The 19,056-nt window shown below is 34.9% G+C and overlaps 1 protein-coding gene across 1 annotated transcript in view; it reads right to left on the bottom strand.

Annotated features, from left to right (window-relative positions):
* The window catches only part of Hcn1 (hyperpolarization activated cyclic nucleotide gated potassium channel 1), a 356,122-nt gene that overhangs the window by 67,182 nt on the left and 269,884 nt on the right, over positions 1–19,056 (bottom strand). The gene's annotated exons all lie outside the window — the stretch shown is intronic.

The following is a 19,056-nucleotide window of genomic DNA, read 5'->3' as shown; positions in this document are numbered from 1 at the left end:
AACTGGGTCATATATACATTAAACTTTGGGATAAATTCTCTAGGTGTTCCTAATGAAGAGATTAAAAAATATTATACTTTGCGAACAATATACATGTATACACACATGAACATACACATACACACACACGCACACACACACAGAGTATATGTATGTTGAGACAGGGTTACTGCAGTCCTGGCTGGCTTTGATTAGCCTTACTTTAAACTCAACAGGTATCTTCCTGTTTCTGTTTCATAAGTGCTGGGTTTGAAGGCATGTGCCACCATACTTGGCTCAAAAGCAATGGATTATTTTTATTGTAGTGATGATAGAACCAATATATAATCAAATTTCATGTTTCTACCTTGGGTAATGTTACTGAAATGATTCTTTCATTCAACCAGTAGTTCTCAATCAGTAGGTCATAACCTCCTTGGGGTTACATATCAGATATACTACATAACAGTCATATATAGTACAATTTATCACAGTAGCAAAATTATAGTTATGAGGTAGCAACAAGGTAGTTTTACAGTTGGGGTTATCACAACATGAGGAACGGTCACTTCATTAGAAAGGTTTAGGTTAAATAAAACACAAATGATCTATTTTCTATCTTTTCTCTGGTAACAGAGTCCTGCCTAAAGGTCTATGTCTCTTTATTCCATGTACATAATTACTGTACCTGCTATTGGTGATTAATGGAAAATACAACTAGCTGATACATTTTAAGCATCAAGTCACTACATTTTTTTTTTCATTTTCCTATATATCACAGAAAACCCTTGTATGTGTTACCCAGAGATTCAACTTTGTAAATGATTACCCTGAACTGAAATACTGCTTTGTCACAAAAACTTCTTCTTTCAGTAACTATACCATTTCTCTTTTTTTTTATTAAAAAAAAAAAAAGAGCCTATTTGAAGTGTTTGAAACTTGAAATCTCGCATGCCTGCCTCTCTCCTTCTAAAGCTACACGATGTAACATTTTGATTTCGTGTGTCTTCACCTCCCTTGTGTATAACTGATTTCCAGTGATTGGTTGAGAAAAAAAATCATTAAATTTTGAAGGAGAATTTGAACATCTATACGCTCTGGTAGCCTCCTTCAAAGGATCTGAGATTCATTCTGTTCAGCCCCGCCCCTATGATGGTGATACACAACAGTTTCAGTGACTACAGAATCTTGCTCAACACAATGTATGTAGGGTGCTAGATTCGAACCTGTCTGTATTTCTGGAAATGTTCTTGGGCAAAAAGAAGAGGAAGTAGGATGTTTAGGGTCTGGAATTGTGTGGGATAATCTTGCTTTTAGCTTCTTTTTTTCCCCCAAGAAATATTTTTTTATTAGCTATCTTCTTTATTTACATTTCAAATGTTATCCCCTGTCCTAGTTTTCCCTCCAAACCCTCCCTATCACCTCCCCCTCCTCCTGCTTACCAACCCACCCACTCCTTAGTCCTGGCCCTGGCATTCCTCTATACTGGGGCATATGACCTTCACAAGATCAAGGGCCTCATTGATGACCGATTAGGCCATCCTCTGCTACATATGCACCTAGAGCTACGAGTCTCACCATGTGTTTTCTTTAGTTGGTGGTTTAGTCCCAGAGAGCTCTAGGGGTACTGGCTAGTTCATATTGTTGTTTCTCATATGGGCCTCAAACCCCTTCAGCTCCTTGGGTACTTTCTCTAGCTCCTTCATTGGGGACCCTGTGCTCTGTCCAGTGGATGGCTGTGAGCATCCACTTCTGTATTTGTCAGGCACTGGCAGAGACTCTCAGGAGACAGTTATATCAGGCTCCCATCAGCAAGCTCTTGTTGGCCTCCATAATAGTGTCTAGTTTTGGTTGTTGTTAATGGGATGGATCCAGCTTCTTTACTAGAGATGCATACACAGCCCCAAGCGATGGCGCTTTGGTGATTAAGTCTGACGGCATTCTCCAGTTGTCAAAAACTGGGCCCATGGAGGGCCTCCTGTTTTGAGGATACTTGTTGACATTATCTTTCTCCTGTTTTATTATTTCCTGAAATTTTAAACCAAGTTGTTGTGGGATATAGTCTGCAGCTAGGTAAGTTCTGAAGATATCCCACACTAGAAAAAAAACCAAAGGATTGGGTTCTAAGATGATAACTCTCCCACACTAGTATGCCCCCACAGATTGGGATCACTGCTAGCCGAACAATGCTTTCATTTTTTTTTATTTTTTTTTTTAGTCATCTTTGCTTTGATTCCATAATGGACTGGTACACAACTGCTTGGAACACTGAAACTGTAACCATGAAGCATATGACATTTTACCTGTCTTCCTCCTTGCCATGTATCTCAGAAATGTGAAATGCAGCATGAAAAAGTATATTACTTTAGTTGCTAAAGAAAATTACTGCCGGGCAGTGGTGGCACATGCCTTTAATCCCAGCATTTGGGAGGCAGAGGCAGGTAGATTTCTGAGTTCAAGGCCAGCCTGATCTACAGAGTGAGTTCCAAGACAGCCAAGGCTATACCGAGAAACCCTGTCTCAGAAAAAAAAAAAAAAAAAAAAAAAAAAGAAAAAGAAAAGAAAAAAAGAAAAAAGAAGAAAGAAAATGACCACCTTTACGTGAGATCTACATGAGTAAGGACAACATCTGCTCTTTGCCCATTCATGAAATGGAAAATTGTCACTTAACTAAAAGAAAACATTATACATAAATTATTTTATTTTATAAAAAAGTCTTGGTTGAATATAGTTACATTTCCTCTTAAAAGTCTTTGTGTGTGTGTTTACTTCAAATTATTATCTTAAGAAGATAGTCACTTGAATGAGTCCTTGTTATTTTATTGTTCCAAAGCTCTATGGATATTAATTGCAGCTTACTCATATGGAGTTAATTTGATTTTACAGTGTATATTACTTAATAATTAATTTTGGCCAGTAATTATTAATCTAACAGTTGTGAAATGATTTATCTGAAAAACAGTCTGTTCCAATGGATGAGTGTATGTGCATGCATGTATATGTCTGTTTGTGTATGCATGCGCACATGCGAGTGTGTGTGTGCATGTGTGTGTGTGTGTGTGTGTGTGTGTGTATGCATAAGAATGTGCAAATATTTATGCCAGTGTCCACCTCCATTGCTCGCAACTTGGAAGTCCTTAGGCAGTGTCTCTTTCTGAATGAGCTTGCCATTTTAGGTCATCTTGCTTGTCAGTGGGCCCTCTGTATTCACTTGACTTTGTCCCATGAGGCTAGGCTTACATACATCACATCCCTGGCTTGTTAAATCAGAGCTAGGGATTCAAACTCAAGTATCAATTACAGAGCATATGCTCAGACCAAATGATCTGTCTTCACAATCCCAGATCAATTGTTAAAACATTACCAAGCACCACTAGCAATTGGAAACTTCTTAGGATGATGTATTTGTAGCCTCTACCCAGATCTCCTGACTGAGAAGTCTGCATTCAGGACACAGCAGCTCTAAACTTAACAAACACTGAAGTTTTGAGTCACTTCTCTATGTCAAGTACTGGGTTATCTTAGGACATAGGAAGCATATCTGAGTGAGAACAGGGGAAAAATAAATTCAGTTTTTGGAAAACTCAGTTTAAGTGGCTGATGGCACATGGCCATGCTTATATGTAGGTCAGGCACTCAGAGAAGGAAATGCACACGTCATCGATGACTAAGAGACCAGGAGACGTTGTGTCAACTGAGGAGAAAGCTGGCAAGAAGCAGAAGTGGCATTTTAAAAGCAGTTCAGACAGGGAAGAGGTTCAAGTTAAGGATATGGATAGTAACTATGTAAGTTTGAGAGGAGCATACAAACAAAACAAAAGCAAAACACGAAAATGTAGGTAGCAGAACCCAGAGTTTAAGGAGAGAGTGGCCAATAAGTAGAGAATGTAGAGAAGAGGTGCAGGGCAGTGGGCATGAGCTTAGAAATTAGGCATTCATCTCTGTTAGCATCTAACCCTTGTGAGAAGTAGGAGCTGACTTTATTCTGTTTCCCCCACACATAAGATTTCCCAAAATACATACAATATCGTTGCCATGTTGGTTGGCCAACAGAAATAACTCTTTGAAGAAGACATGTAGTGGTATTTAGAGGAGATAAATAAAATGTGAAAAATTTTATACAGGATCACAAGTTCAAAAAATGAGGCTATTAATGTTTGTTTTAGTTGTAGCAATATAGCATTTTTTTGAAAATCATTCAGTGCATTTAATAGACACCAAGAAAATATTTATGGAAGCCGGGCGTGTTGGCGCATGCCTTTAATCCCAGCACTTGGGAGGCAGAGGCAGGCGGATTCCCGAGTTCGAGGCCTGCCTGGTCTACTGAGTGAGTCCCAGGACAGTCAGGGCTATACAGAGAAACCCTGTCTTAAAAAATCAAAAATAGATAGATAGATAGATAGATAGATAGATAGATAGATAGATAGATAAAAAATGAAAATATTTATGGAAAACATAGGTGTAATTTTTTTCTTTAACATATGTTAATAAAAATGACACCCATTAGAATTAAAGGGGCTACTTTAATTCCTATTTAAAATTGTATTCTACTTTAATTTTTATCGTTGTGAAATTAGAATATGTAAGAGTAATATAAGTGTATTATTAAATATAAAAGATATCAAGAGTATTTATTGTGCAAGGTAATAATGCATCCTCAAACCAAGCAGTCTTTGTCCATCTCTAGAGTTATTTGGGAGCTATCACTCTGCAATGGTTGTTTCTATTTCTTATGTGGATTAACTGCAGGCATTATTTATTGGTTTGTTGACATAAAATAGTATTTATCTACGTTCCACATCTCAAATCTTCTTTTACACTTGATAATTATTATAATACTGTTTAATTCTTCCCTTAATCTCCTCTGTAAAACCACATAGCACCCTTACATTCATTTACTGCTTACAGAACTATAATTATAGATCAAAAGTTTCAAATTTCCTCAATTTCTACTACCCAATTCATTGTTTATGAATGAATATCATAATGCCATTCTCAGAACTGAAATTCAAAATCCATAATGCGTCTTTTGTTTTAAACAAGTGAATCTTGGCCACAAGGGCAAGCAGAATTCTCAATAATATTGGTATCTACTTTTGCATGTTGAATTTTAAATCATGTTATAATTTGCACATTTAGCTCTAATTTTGGTCTCTATATCTTGATAGCCACTGTAATTTCTTTAGGAAATTTCTTGTCAGTTAGTCTTACAACATCTATGTTGGTTTCACTAAAACAAACACTCCAAGACACATACAAGAAAGTTTATGTGGGATAAATGTTATGAATCTTTTATTTATAAAATTTATTAAGCTAGGAATAAATCATCTCATCAACATTCATTAGCTATAAAAAGCAACATGTTTTATTAGGGAACTTGCATGCATGCATATGGGATACTTAGATCATATTCAACCCAACCCTTTTCCCTTTTCCCTTACCCCTCTCTTCCATTTTCCTTCCACGTACTTAGAGTCCCCCCTTTCTACTTCCATGTTCTTCTTTTAACTAGCTTCCAGATGAAAGAAAATATGGTACTTGTTTGGTTTTTATTATGAGGCTAACTATTTCAGTTAATACGATTATGTTCAGTTCAAACCAGTTTCCTATGAAGGATACAATTTCAATCCTCTTTATGGGTGAGTAAAACCACAATGTGAATATATCATGTTTTCATTATCCATTCATGTGTTAAAGACCAGCCGAGCTGTTTCTTAACTTGACTATTGGGAATAGCGTAATGATACTCATGGAAATGCAAGATTCTCTATTTTAAGCTGTCTGTGATTCTTCGTGGGTATATACCAAGGAGTGTATGTCTGGACCTTATGCAAGGGGAGATTACATACATGTGTGTGCACGTATGCATACCTACATGCATACAAACACATGGAAGTCATCAGTCACTGTTGCATTACTTTTGCAACATCTCTGTAGGGTTTATCTTTGAGACAAAGTCTCAAAGTTTTACCATCCACACTAGACTAGAGTTATCATTTATTTAACATATGTATCATCTCTATGTGTTTCTTTTTGACCACTTCTGTGTTCCCTATTTCTTTATACTCCACCCCCCGCATTTTCCATACATTCTAAATTTTAAGTCATTTCCTAAAATTCCTTGAATTATTTTTAATCCCCAAATTGTCTTCCTTTACAGTAGCTTAAAGTACATTAATGTATAGAATTTAAGAAAGATTCTAAGGTCTGGCTGACTATATTCTTTAAATTTGGAATTTTAAGAAAATGTAGATTTGACACTTGTATTTAGCCTCAGGGAGTCTTTATCGACCTTGTCCTTTGCAGGCAAAGCTGAATGAGAGAAATGCAAAACAAGCTGTCATTGAAAGTGGATGGCACTGGGCAGTGAAAATGTCAATGGTAAGTATACTGCTCCTTCTGCATGTGCACATGGAGGTGGGGGATGGAGGAACTAAAATGATACCTGAAGGAATTAGAGTGAGTAACAAATACAACACACTCAGGATTGCAAATAAAAAAAAACAGAATAAGGCAACCAACCAAGCAACCAAAAATCAAAACCAAGCAACCGAAGTCACATTTTTGCTGTCTTCAAATGATTTTTAAAGTACTATTTTTTTTCTTCGTTTGTTTTCTTAAATTTTGGTAATCCTTGGAATTGAATTTAGGACCTTGAAAATGCTAGTGAAGTGAGCTACCAATAACCTCAGATCCCTAGCCACCATCAAATTGCTTTCACATGCAAAATACGATATGCTCATCAAAACAGCTGGTCCTTGAATTACATATTTCTTCATTTCAGTTCTTAGCACATCTCCAAATCATGTTACTTTACACATGTCAAAGATTCAGTGATCCTTTATCTAGCGGCATCTTCTGTATTACTTTTTAGTCAACAACACTTTATCTTTCCACTAAACTCATGGCTAACAGTGCAGTCTCTGTTATATGCTTGCTAATTTTTACGATTAAGACAGAGAATCTCTGGTCTTCCTTAAGATCTTTTAATGGATTTTTGTTGCTCTCAGGGTCAAGTTCAGTCTCTTTGAGTCTACATGGTTTTTTGATGAGCATGGCTTTCTGCTTCACCTTGTACATTTATTATTGTTTCTTCCACAAAGGAACTCAGACATTCTTACTCAGCGCTTTTCTGTTTCGCCGTCTCGAAAGTTCTTTGACTGTGTATTTTTCTGCCCAAGGTATTCTTTAGCTCACTTCTCAGATATCGTTACCCCAAGGATTATTGCTGATCCTCTGCGGCATGTACAATATATTTGCTCTACACTTAGGAAGAATGCTAATTTGTGTCTTAGTTATGCTCAGAGCCCCTGAAACGTTTTGTGAAAGGTCAGTAGTGGGTGGCCTGATGTGTTTACCACTGCATTCACACCAATGTCTCTATATATTTAGTTCCCAGATTCACTGATCGGAGCCGATGCTTTGATATATCAACTGAAAAATGGAGATGAGGATTGTGATGCTTGTCACATCTCAGTTAAAATGGTCATGGGAGATAGAATTCTTTTCCAATATGGATTGGCACTTGAGCTAGTGTCTTATTATTATTGGTTACCACTGCTTATTATACCATGGATATATTTTAAAATATAACTTTTTAAAGTTTTAAAATTTGTTTTAATAAATTGTGACTTTGGCAAACCACCTGTACATAATACACTCTGGCTATTCAACCTAATAAATGCAAATGGTATCAATAATTTTAAAACATAATATATGATATTTGAATTTGTGTACAAACTTTTTCATAAGCACATAAAAGAGCTTCACATAAGGAATTTATTTAAATTCATTGATTACTTCATCTAAATTTCTCTCTTCAATTTATAAACAATCTATCTTGTTTATTATCATGAATATTTTAATAATAATAAGTTAACACTGAATTCATAATATCTGATTAAATCCTGCCATTAAAAAGAAAGAAAGAAATTTTGTGTAGAAAACACTATATTTTTTTGCAAACCAGTTTGTCAAGTATTATTTCTAAAGGATTTGAAGCAAGGCACTTTTTGTTTTTAAGACATATCGTCATTTATTCCTACCTGGGGACTTTTTAATTTCTATGATATTATTTCTGGTTACTTAGAAGCTAAGCAACATGGCCATCACAGAGTAACTTATATAAAGAAGAAATCAATGGTTTTCTGATTTTGCCTTCTGATATAGGAATGGTAGGGAAAAAAAATCAATGTAAAATAAAAATCTAAAAAGCATGATTATAAAGTAAACACATTTTCAGTTTAATCAGACATTTTTGTCACCTTTACTTTAATTTTCTTTTAGTGTAAATATAAAGCGATACACAGGATCGTCTACAGGAGATTATACCTTTCAGGCCTGAAGATATTGAGCTTGTTTTGATGGTAAATAGTAAGTACCTATGTTCTAAATAAACTAGAAGTATTACCACATAGTGTGATGATCAAATCTTTGCAGGAAATATTGCAATGGAAAAATCTAGCGTATTTTTCTAGAATGATCTCTTCCCAGGTTGATACTTGCCCTTTTGTTTGCAGAAACAGGATTTCCATTCAGATACTCACTATGAAGTGTTCTTTTATATATTAGTACATGAAAGCTTTAAAATAATGTCTGGAAAATGTCCTATATACAGAATTTGTTTATCCATCATTTTTAGTGTGGAATTTTGGTTTGAAAAAGGCAGGCAGAATTGTAAGAAAGCATGTATCATATTATATCTATAATTAAGTAACAACAAAGTATGAATGGGAAGTGACTTGACTTGTAAGAAGAAAATGTCAAATAATGAAAGTAGTTTTTTAGTATATACACTGTTGTTACAAAATTCAATTGCTTCTTTTCTCTAATTATAAAAAAATTAGTGTTGTTATGTTAAAATGGTTTAAAAATTTTCTGAAAAGAGGTAATAAAGTTGGAATTGGCAAAATATTGGGACATTACTTTTAAGTTAATAAGTTTCATCATGTACTTTAATTACTCTGCCTTAAAAATAATAATACAGCTCTTTGTGACTGGTGGCATATACCTTTAATAAAAGATCTTTAGCACAGCATGGTCTGGGCTACATAATAAGACACTGTTTCAAAAAATTGTGTTCTTGCCCATCCTTATTTTGACTTTCAAAAGAAAACCAATGTGAGTCCATAGTATCACAGTATCACAGTATCATCATTACAGGTCTGGTTAGAAAACAGCATGTATACACACTGCTTTATAGCTCTTCCGACCTGTTAAAATATAATGAATATATAAGAAACGCTGTAGGTACAGTCAAATCTGTAAATAGTACAATCTACATAGCTATTTCTTGATGTTCAGAGTTTTTTAAAAATTACTTCACTTGAGCAGTTTAATGTTGACTATAATCCCAGATATGTCTTCGTTTCATTCTTTTTTATTTTGTTAGTTTGCAAGAGACAGGAGTGTGTGTTGTTTTGCTTTAATGGCTGTGGTTGATCTGTCCCCATACTGTCTAAAAAACCGAAAGACTCTTAAAATGTGATCAACCATGACACTATAAAGTACACCCACACACCTATCCTCCCGGCTCCTCTTACATCGTGCATGCATAAGAAGTCTTTGCTCTTTTCATTTACTTCTATGGACTTCTTTTATATTTTTCTTCTATAGAAAACAAAAATTATTATGTGATATATTCCAGCTACAGTATGCCTTCTTTCAACTCCTTCAAATACCCCATCCTTCTAAATCTACTAATCTATGCATTTTTTGTCTCTCCTCTGAAAACAAATACATAGCTGAATATTAATAATAAGATAAAACAAAAACAAACAGGAATAAACAAAACAAAAAAAAGTAGAAAAGAGTCAAAGAGAAACACCCAAAACACGTGTAGACATAGAGACACATATTTGCACAAACAGGAATCCTATAAAAACACAAAACTGGAAACCATACAGTCTCATAAGACTCTGGTTTTGTCAGCAACAGCAGAGATGAAACAAATTTCTTGTGAATTGTGCAATGGTACCGTTGGCTAAGCAAAGCACATAAAAATATTAAGATAAAAGCTGTGTTGTGCACATACAATCTGAAAGACAGAAAGAAATGCTGAGTGCAGTAAAAATGTCCAGTTAAGTGAACTACATTAATATTGCTATTTACTGTAGTGACTTTCTATAAATACATATATTTGGAGATGCTTTTGTTGTTTAGCATCTACTGATATAATAATGTAGAAAAATGTCTAAACTGAATACGCAAGAAAGAAGGCACTATATACAGATGTCATGCGATACTCTGTATAGTCAGAGGTGGGCATTATGGGCACTTTTCAAACCTATCTATTTTTAATGCTGTCTTGGGCAGTGATAATAGTAAAGACAACATTACTATAATGATTTAAAGCTTACCAAGCGCATCTGGCCTTCTGACTACTTGGAGGATAAGAGGAATGGTTTTATATGTGTCTTCATGAAGATCCCGAGAAATGCCCGAATGCTTAAGTCAGAAGCAACTTCGCTGTGTCCAGAAGGCTATGTCCAGTGTTCATATTTGTGTGTATTAACTGTTACACAGTGGCGAGGCAGGCAACGAAAACCAGCTGCTACTGCCATTATTATTTCTTAAAGATTTCTAGGTGACTTCACTATTCAGCTCAGCCTAAGAGTAAAGGTAATGACTTCAGGAGTCTGGCATATAAGAAAAATGGGACAGACAAGGACTTAAAGAAAATATCAAATCCTACTCTGGACCAGAAAATTATTAAACTATGTGTCTAATCCGGCAGTTCTACTTCACCAGGCAGAAGTAGGGACTCTAGCTGGGAGCTACTGTGGGCACGCAGAGGTCAGGAAACTGCATTTCAGATTCATAGAAGGCTTAATATTTATAACACTGAAAAAAATTCAAAGTGTGTGTGTGTGTGCTTTGTGAAGTGTTAGCCTTCACAAACATGCAGAAGCAAAAGTGGGCAGCCATAGTTCAAAGAAAAGGGTTAAAGCCTACAATAAAAGCAGAGGGATGTATGATTTCTTTCAAAGGATCTAAGAGCTCAGCTGAGTTCCGCACATTCTCATTCGCATTCGAGTTACGTTTCTGTCTTCCTTCCAACAGACTTGAGACTGCTGTTCTGTTAATTGTTAGTAAGAACCAATATGGTCATTTAAAATGATTTTGGAACCTTTTTTTTTTTAATTTATTTACATTTCAAATGTTATCCCCTTGCCCAATTTCTCCTCTGCAAATCCCCTATCTCTTCTCCCCCTTAACCCTGTTTCTATGAGTGTGCTCCCTCACCCACCTAGCCACTCCTGCCTCACTACCCTAGCATTCCTCTACACTGGGGCATAAAGCCTTCACAGAACCAAGGGTCGCCCCTCCCCTTGATGCCAGATAAGGCTCCTTCAGTTCCTTTAGCCCTTCCCCTTCCTCCATTGAGGTCCCTCAGTCCAATGGTTGGCTGCCAGTCTCCAATCTGTATTGGCCAGGAACCCTTTTAAAAAATTGGCAAAATTTGAGGAACTACTGTCTATCTAGGAGTGGAGAATAACCCCATTACCCATGGCTACCTTTAGGATGTGTAAGAGAAGATGTTAGGAGAAAGAGATGTAAATTCGAATTTCACACTTTTCTTCTTTTATTTCATGCCTTGAAGAAGTAACTTGACTCTCTCTATCTTCTGTTCTTTCATTTCATAAAGTGGTGTGACAAGTTACAGAGAAGGTATTGAAGAATAAAATATGATCTGGCATATAGCAGTGCTAAATGAATGTCAGTTTCCTGGGTTATGAATGCTTGGATCTGAAACAATTTACTGCAAGGGCACAAACCTGGATGCATATGTAATATGCTAAGGATGATCAACAGACAAGAGATAAAAGTGCTGATAAATATGTAATACTTTTAAAGTATAATAGACATGAAAATATTTCTTTGTGTTCCCTGAAAGTTCTAGTTGGAGGGGTCTGCAATCCACAGTGGGCATTTCTACTCTCAAGACACCTTTGTCTTCATGGTAGAGTAAATGAAGCTGATTGAGCATAATTCAAATTGTCATGGACGATTCATCTCTGTTATTGGAATCAACATTCTTTAGACCAACTCTAGTAGGTATTTCTGCATTATCCCCAGGTTTGAGTTGCCTTTCTGAATGTTTTAAGTTAATTTCTCATTCCCTATGCTCTTAAATAGGAACTGCCATGGTTTCTCCACTCCGCTGCAGGCATTTCTTTAGCTCCTCTGTGACCTGATCTCTTTTTGTTCCCTTCTTTATTTTTCCTGTAACTTTCCAATCACTTTTGGGGCCAGTTCCGTGCAGAATCACCTGCAACCTATTCTTTATAACCTTAGTAATTAGAGTGCTTGCAAAATTGAACCGTTAGCACAGTTGTTCGTGGTAAAAACCAATTAAAAATGTTACATATTTGAAGAGGCAAAAATATGCAAACGCTCCTTGTAACTACATGTTGACATCTATTCCTGTGACTCATGGGAATTTTAATTTAGTTATGACTGTGTTTGAAATATCAGGTAGTCGTGTGATTGGTTGCCACATAGTGGCACAGCCAATTAGTTGCAGCTCTAAAAACCAAAGCTGCTGGAAATAAAATCACCCAAGAGGTATAGAAAGATGGTATTTCGTTTGAGAAATAATTCTTGGCATAAGTAATTAAGGTCATTTATATAGAATACAAATGGTCAGATTATTCTAAGAGACATGGGCTCTTTGTACTATGCCCCCGCCAGTACTACACATTAATGAATTATGTGCATTAAGATGACCCTGAAGACACTTTAAGTGTCTTTTGGATCATGTCAATGAGATTAACAGATACTTAGTGCAAAAGAGACATTGAGAGCTTGAGGGCACCATGGAGGTAATTGTTTCCAATCCTCTCATTTCACAGATGAAGAGAGGAATCCCAGAGTGGTGAATTTATTTTCACAGGTTTTACATCTAGTTAGTAAATGTCAGGGATAAAGTCAGTTCTCTGAATTCTTAATGAACAGTCTTTTCCGTTATCACCACCACCACCCTACTATTTGGTATGGTTTATTATTTTTTGGTATTTACCTGTTCTTGGGGCAGGGATCTGTATTTCTCTTACCTGTAATAATTTATAAGGCAGGGCAAACATTTTTGGCATTTCTGGATAAAGAAGGACGATGGCTAGAAAGTGAACTTTTCACTCTGGACCGGAAGTATACTGCATCTGAGACTGAAGCTGGGTTTGTAGCCAGGCAACATTAGAACACATTCTCCAGCCCTCATGAGGAAGATAAATACACTTCAAACATTAAGTGTAAGAGACAGTTCTCTGTGCCTCTAACCATGGATCCATCCACGCTAAAAATAAACTCCATGGTTCTCCTCCTGCTCCCCCATTTAACGGAATAATTCTTTTCACCTGAAGCATTATCTCCTTCTCAAAATGTCTCTTTTACACTAATGTATGTTCATCCCACTGATATATCCCTACACTTTCACTTCCTGAGGTCACTAATTAAACAGTAATTATAAAGTAAATATAAAATAATCCTTATAATATATCTTGGTTTTGTCTATTTCTATTGAAATAATATTAAAGACATCAAAGATAATGGTTTGATTAAAGTTTTGCAAGATGATACAAAAATTAGTAAATTTTTAATACCAAAATTAATTCAAAGTAATGATGCATTTCTCATAAAGTGATATATGTATACATATTTACACACACACATATATATATATATATATATATATATATATATATATATATACACACACATATATATATAGGCTGTAACAACATGGGTGTTGAATTCCCCCACAAGTAACATAACTAGAAACTTGCACACCCCACAAAAGGAGATATAATGTATAATGAGGTGGAGTAACTTGAAGACATGAGACCTAGCAGGAGTTTTTTTAGCCACTTTATAGACTTACTCTGGAAGTGTGTAGTTGAATGTTGATGTTTTTTCCTTTGCTTCCTGGCTAGAAGATCTTTGCCTTGCCTTCATTTTCTTTACTACACATGTGACACTGATTTGCTATCTCACCCAAGGCCTAAAAGTAAAGGGTTTGATTGTGAAGATTCAGAACTTCCAAAACCAGAATAGCCATGAGCCAAATAACTTTTTATTTGTATACATTTAAAAACTTCAGGGGCTTCTTACAGTGACAAAAAGCAGACTAACATAGTAGCAATGCATCATAAGCATTTTTTTAATCTTTATATTTAGACAATTTCCTGGTAAAAGAGAGTAAGGTAGCCTGCTGCTTGCATAAAGTAAGATTAGTTCCTTAGCTCCATTTAAAACTAGAATACCATTAAATGTCATTTCCATTTCCAGAGAAACAGCAGGGAATATGAAAGTGCTGTGGAACACAGTCACTATTAAGAGCTGTCTTGAACCGTCCTGAGTCATACAGTGTTTTATTCTAGTGGAGTACCGTTATACAGTCATAAAGTGCTATTCCAGAGAGCAAAGCTTATTTTATTTCTTCATATTATTTCATGTAGTGATTTCAATAATAACAATAACATCAGTACTTACTGAAATGGAAGCAGTTTCTATTAAGGTATTTTAATAAGCTATATGCCCTATAAAAGCTGATGTTTTTGAAAGTAAAATTTATTTTTGGAAAATTTCTAGGAGAAATCCTCAAAATTAATAGAAACTTAGACTATGAGAGAAACCAAGCAAAGATCTTTCTGTCCTCAAGTAAAAACAATATGTTCTATTGTCAGACATGAATAAAACATTTCTCAGAGATTGAAAGCGAGGCAGAGATCAGTGCCATTATGTCACTTTCAACTGTAACAACAAACTAAAAAATAAAAAAGCTATTCAATAATATTTCTAAGTATGCAAGTAATTTACTATTTAAGTTTAAATATTCTGCCAATTTGTTATTACAATCATGTTCTGATAACTTTGGTATATCTCACAGTCTTTAGCTCTCCTTTGAAGTAATTATAATTCAAACTAGTTTCCTGAAATAATAAATATTTTAATTTTAAAACATAAGTACATGTTTTAAAAATTTTAAACTGTCTTTAAAATCTGCAACTAGGCTCTAATTATATGACTATAAGAACTATTCACGTTTATCCATTTAAAGTAACATGAGATATTTCTAGATAATATAAGAGTACTAAATATTTTTCACCAATATTTTCATAGAAAAATATACAAGATCCTTCTATTTGTTTTATAAATATAGGTATTATTTCCAAGCTGTTCAGTTAATGGTAGAGAAGAATTTATACTTCTTCAAAACCTGTAAGAATTTACCGTAGAAAACACATGAAACTTATTATAACTATCTTCTAACGCAGAAAATGCTTTGTGGCCTGGAACAAAATTTATAATCCACTTATGCTGGAGTTTCTTCACCTTTAATATTTGTAAGCTAACTCTTTTATTATTTTGCTGGAAGAATTGCTGAACTTCTCTGAAGTATCATGTACTTTAAAGGCTTTGTATGGTGCTAATGTTTTCTATTCAAGAATGTAAAATGTGCATGTAAAGATCTGCTGGAGATCTAATACAACAGATAACCCCCAATGCCTCTGCCATAGCAAGTGCAATTAAAGGGAAACAATGTGAAGCCTAGGTCTGCTATGTGGAGTCAAAATAGCCCATAAATTTATTATTCAAAAGTGAGAAGACATAGCTCAAAGCGCCTATTTAACACTGGCAAAGCTGATGTTTTCAAGGTAAATATTGCTCATTTTCAGACACACTCGCCTATAATATTCTCACTTATCTATTATCTAGTCTTGCCCAATATAGTGATTAATTATGGAAGAATTTGGTTATACCGCTCATCAAATATTTGACCTTTTCAGTATCAAAATAGTCTGTACAGACAGAAAACATTGATTAGGATAATAATTCTTCCTTCCTGGTAGGATGCTAGATTATGTGTTTTGAAATTGATAATAAAAACCATGTGACATACAATATGTTTCTGAAGATGAAGCTCATTGGTCCTCTAGACATTTTAAGCACACTAGCTTGAAATATAAGTTTGTTAGTTTCATATGTGTAGAATATGATTTGATATCACTTGATCTCTGGGTTTAATCCCTAAATTGTGACTTGAGAAAAATGCAATCTTCTTTGTTTTGTTGTCTAAGATATAGTTTTCTATCTTGCTCTTTACAGTATTCTTAGGAACTATTTTGTTTGTATGTATCGGTGATTTATGCCTATTTTATTGTTTATTCAGAAAAATGGTACATCTGCAATGACTTATTTGGTGGCAATATATTTTGCTGCAAAAGTAAAGATAATATGAGAGAAAAACTAAACAGAAGTAATGTCCTTCTTAGAATTAATATATTAAAAAAACTCTGAAAATTTTTACACTAAAAATACATTTGTGTTAATGTGTTTTGAACAGCATTACCAGATAGGTAGCTTAGCATTTCAAATGCATACACCCTCTTTTCTAAATTTCTTCATTTTACTTTTTTATTCTTTAGCATTGTCTAGGTTTAGATTTTAGGCAGTATGCCAAGAAGTGCTAAAAATTTAAATGATTTTATAATATTTAGTAAGAAATGAACATATGCTATTCAATGTGATATTATTCACAACGCCAATATAAATGATTTTTTGTGATAATTACATACATAGTCCATCAACCTCATGAAGTTTACAACCAAATATTCTGAATTACTTATAAGAGGGAGAAATAACGATTTGTGTACTGGTTTTATTAAATATGTGATTTCTCCAAAATATTTGTATAAGAAAGGAATAATGGATCACCCTCACCAGAAACAACTTGTTCTATCAAGGAAAACTGTCAGAGTCAGGGGTTTAGCCTGCCTGCCTTCCTTCTAAAACAAATTAAATGGAGTTGGAGAGATGGCTCAGTACCTGAGCTGAGGTCAGATTCCATGCACCCACACATAAATCTGGGCATTGTAATGAGTGCCTGTCCTCCTAAAGTGGAAGCCAGAGTGAAGATAAACTTGGGGGTTCTATTCCTCAAAATATAAGGTTGCAGTGATAACGTTTGTATGCATTATGTGGGAAGGTGTCTCTGTCCTTCCTTGATTGCTTAAGGCACCTTCTATTGGTTAAAATAAGAAGTTTATAGAGTAGAAGGCAGACAGAGAGAAACTCTGCGAAAGAAGTAGTATGGAAATATATTGCCATCAAGACTTGGAGGAAATCAAACTTAATAACCGAGAAGCAGTAACCAGTCACATGGCAGACATGGGACAGTATAGATGGTTTAATATAAGATAAATGCTAACTGGGAAGCAAACCTAACATAAGCTCTAGGCATAAATAAATAAATAAATAAATAAATAAATAAATAAATATGTCTATGTGCCCTAATTCTGAAGCTGGAATGAGCTTAGAAAAGCCTAAACAGTTACATAAAGTGGATAATCATAGAGGAAGACACTTGCCTCCACATTATGGGCAATCACACCTGCACATCCATGTAGACATATACATGTACTTTGCACATATGCAAATTTAACATAATTTAACATAATCAAACCTACTGCCAATCTCCTTCACATTTATGGTATTTTTTCTGACATTCTAATATCTATCAGTTTTTTTTCTCGTAGTGCTTGGAACGGCCTGAACAGGTGCTGTGACACTGAGCTATGTCTCAGTACCCCACCTTCTTAAAGAATATTTCTACTGTTATTGAGATTCCTTTTTTGTGAAGTCCTTAAAAGCATTTTGTGAAAAATACCTGGAAAAACTAAGTGGTAATGAAACTCAATCATAAAAACTTTTGGGGAAGCCAGAAAACAGCGTGAGAGATGAGGCTGATCAGGAGTGCCTAAGTCCTTTGCAGGGTTAAGCCATTATGGGAACCATAAGCTTGAGCTTTCCACTCTGAGGACTAGGTTGTCTCTGCAGTCTGCTTGTCATCCAAGGGGATTCTCACTGCAGCAAAATCGTTCTATACCCACGTAGGGTCCATTTAATATTTTAGTTCCATATTCTTGACAATATAACACTTTTTAATTTTATACAAAATTTGATCCACAGAGGGATATTTGTGGTGAATTTAAGGCTAGTTTGAAGTACAGAGTGAGACTATGTCTATACACACACACACACACACACACACACACACACTCATACACACACACACAATTTCATTATGCTAATACTGCAATCTTGAAAGTTAGAGAAAGGACTGAAGGAGCTGAAGGGGTTTGCAACCCCATAGGAATAACAACTATATCAACCAACAGGATAGTCCAGAGATCCCAGGGACTCATCAACCAACCAAAGACTACACATGGAGGGACCCATGACTCCAGCTGCATATGTAGCAGAGGATGACATTGTCTGGCATCAATAGGAGGAGAGCTCATTTGTCCTATGAAGGCTTGATTCCCAGTATAGGGGCATGCCAGGGCAATGAGGTGGAAGTGGGTTGGGTGGAACAGGGAGCACCCTCATAGAATCAGGGGAAGGGGGTATGGGATAGAGGGATATACTAGGAGGAAATAAGGAAATGTAAATGTAAATACATAAAACATCCAATAAAAAATTAAAAAATAGAAAATTTCTTTGTTTTAAGAAAATATGTATTTACACAGATATTATTTATAGCATTAAATATATATGCATTTTTATAATATAGAAATAGTATATTTACATTAACAAAAATGAAAATATATAGCAACATTCAGATAAAAATGATGAAAAGCCAATGTTTTCTCTTAAAGCAATTAAGGGAAATATTAAGATGTAAGAATAAACTTCATAATATGAAGTTTTAGTCTTATGTTCCATAAAATAAGCCCAAATTATGCATAATATAGGAATTTTAGTCAAATATCTTTAAATAGTCTTTCTTCACAATTTAATTGGGATTACTTTGTTATTTTTATTCTTAAAAATCAACTTTAAAGCCATTTTGATAGTTTACCTTTTATTATTTCATCAAAAATTACCAACTTGCTCATTATACTATTGATATGGTAGCTTTTTGTTCCACATAAAATCACATATCCTTGTTCCCTTTCTCCTCTAGTGGCAAAGATTTCTGTAAATCAAGCTACTAACATGATGTGTAGTTTTTAGAAAGAAGCTGTTTGAAATTGAATCTAAGCTGACTTCACTCATGCTTAGTCTGTATGTACT

The sequence above is a fragment of the Mus pahari genome, chromosome 11, assembly GCF_900095145.1.
Source record: "Mus pahari chromosome 11, PAHARI_EIJ_v1.1, whole genome shotgun sequence".
In the NCBI taxonomy this organism is placed as follows: domain Eukaryota; kingdom Metazoa; phylum Chordata; class Mammalia; order Rodentia; family Muridae; genus Mus; species Mus pahari.
Note: the sequence above shows the minus strand (reverse complement) of the source record. Positions and strands in the feature narration are given on the sequence as shown.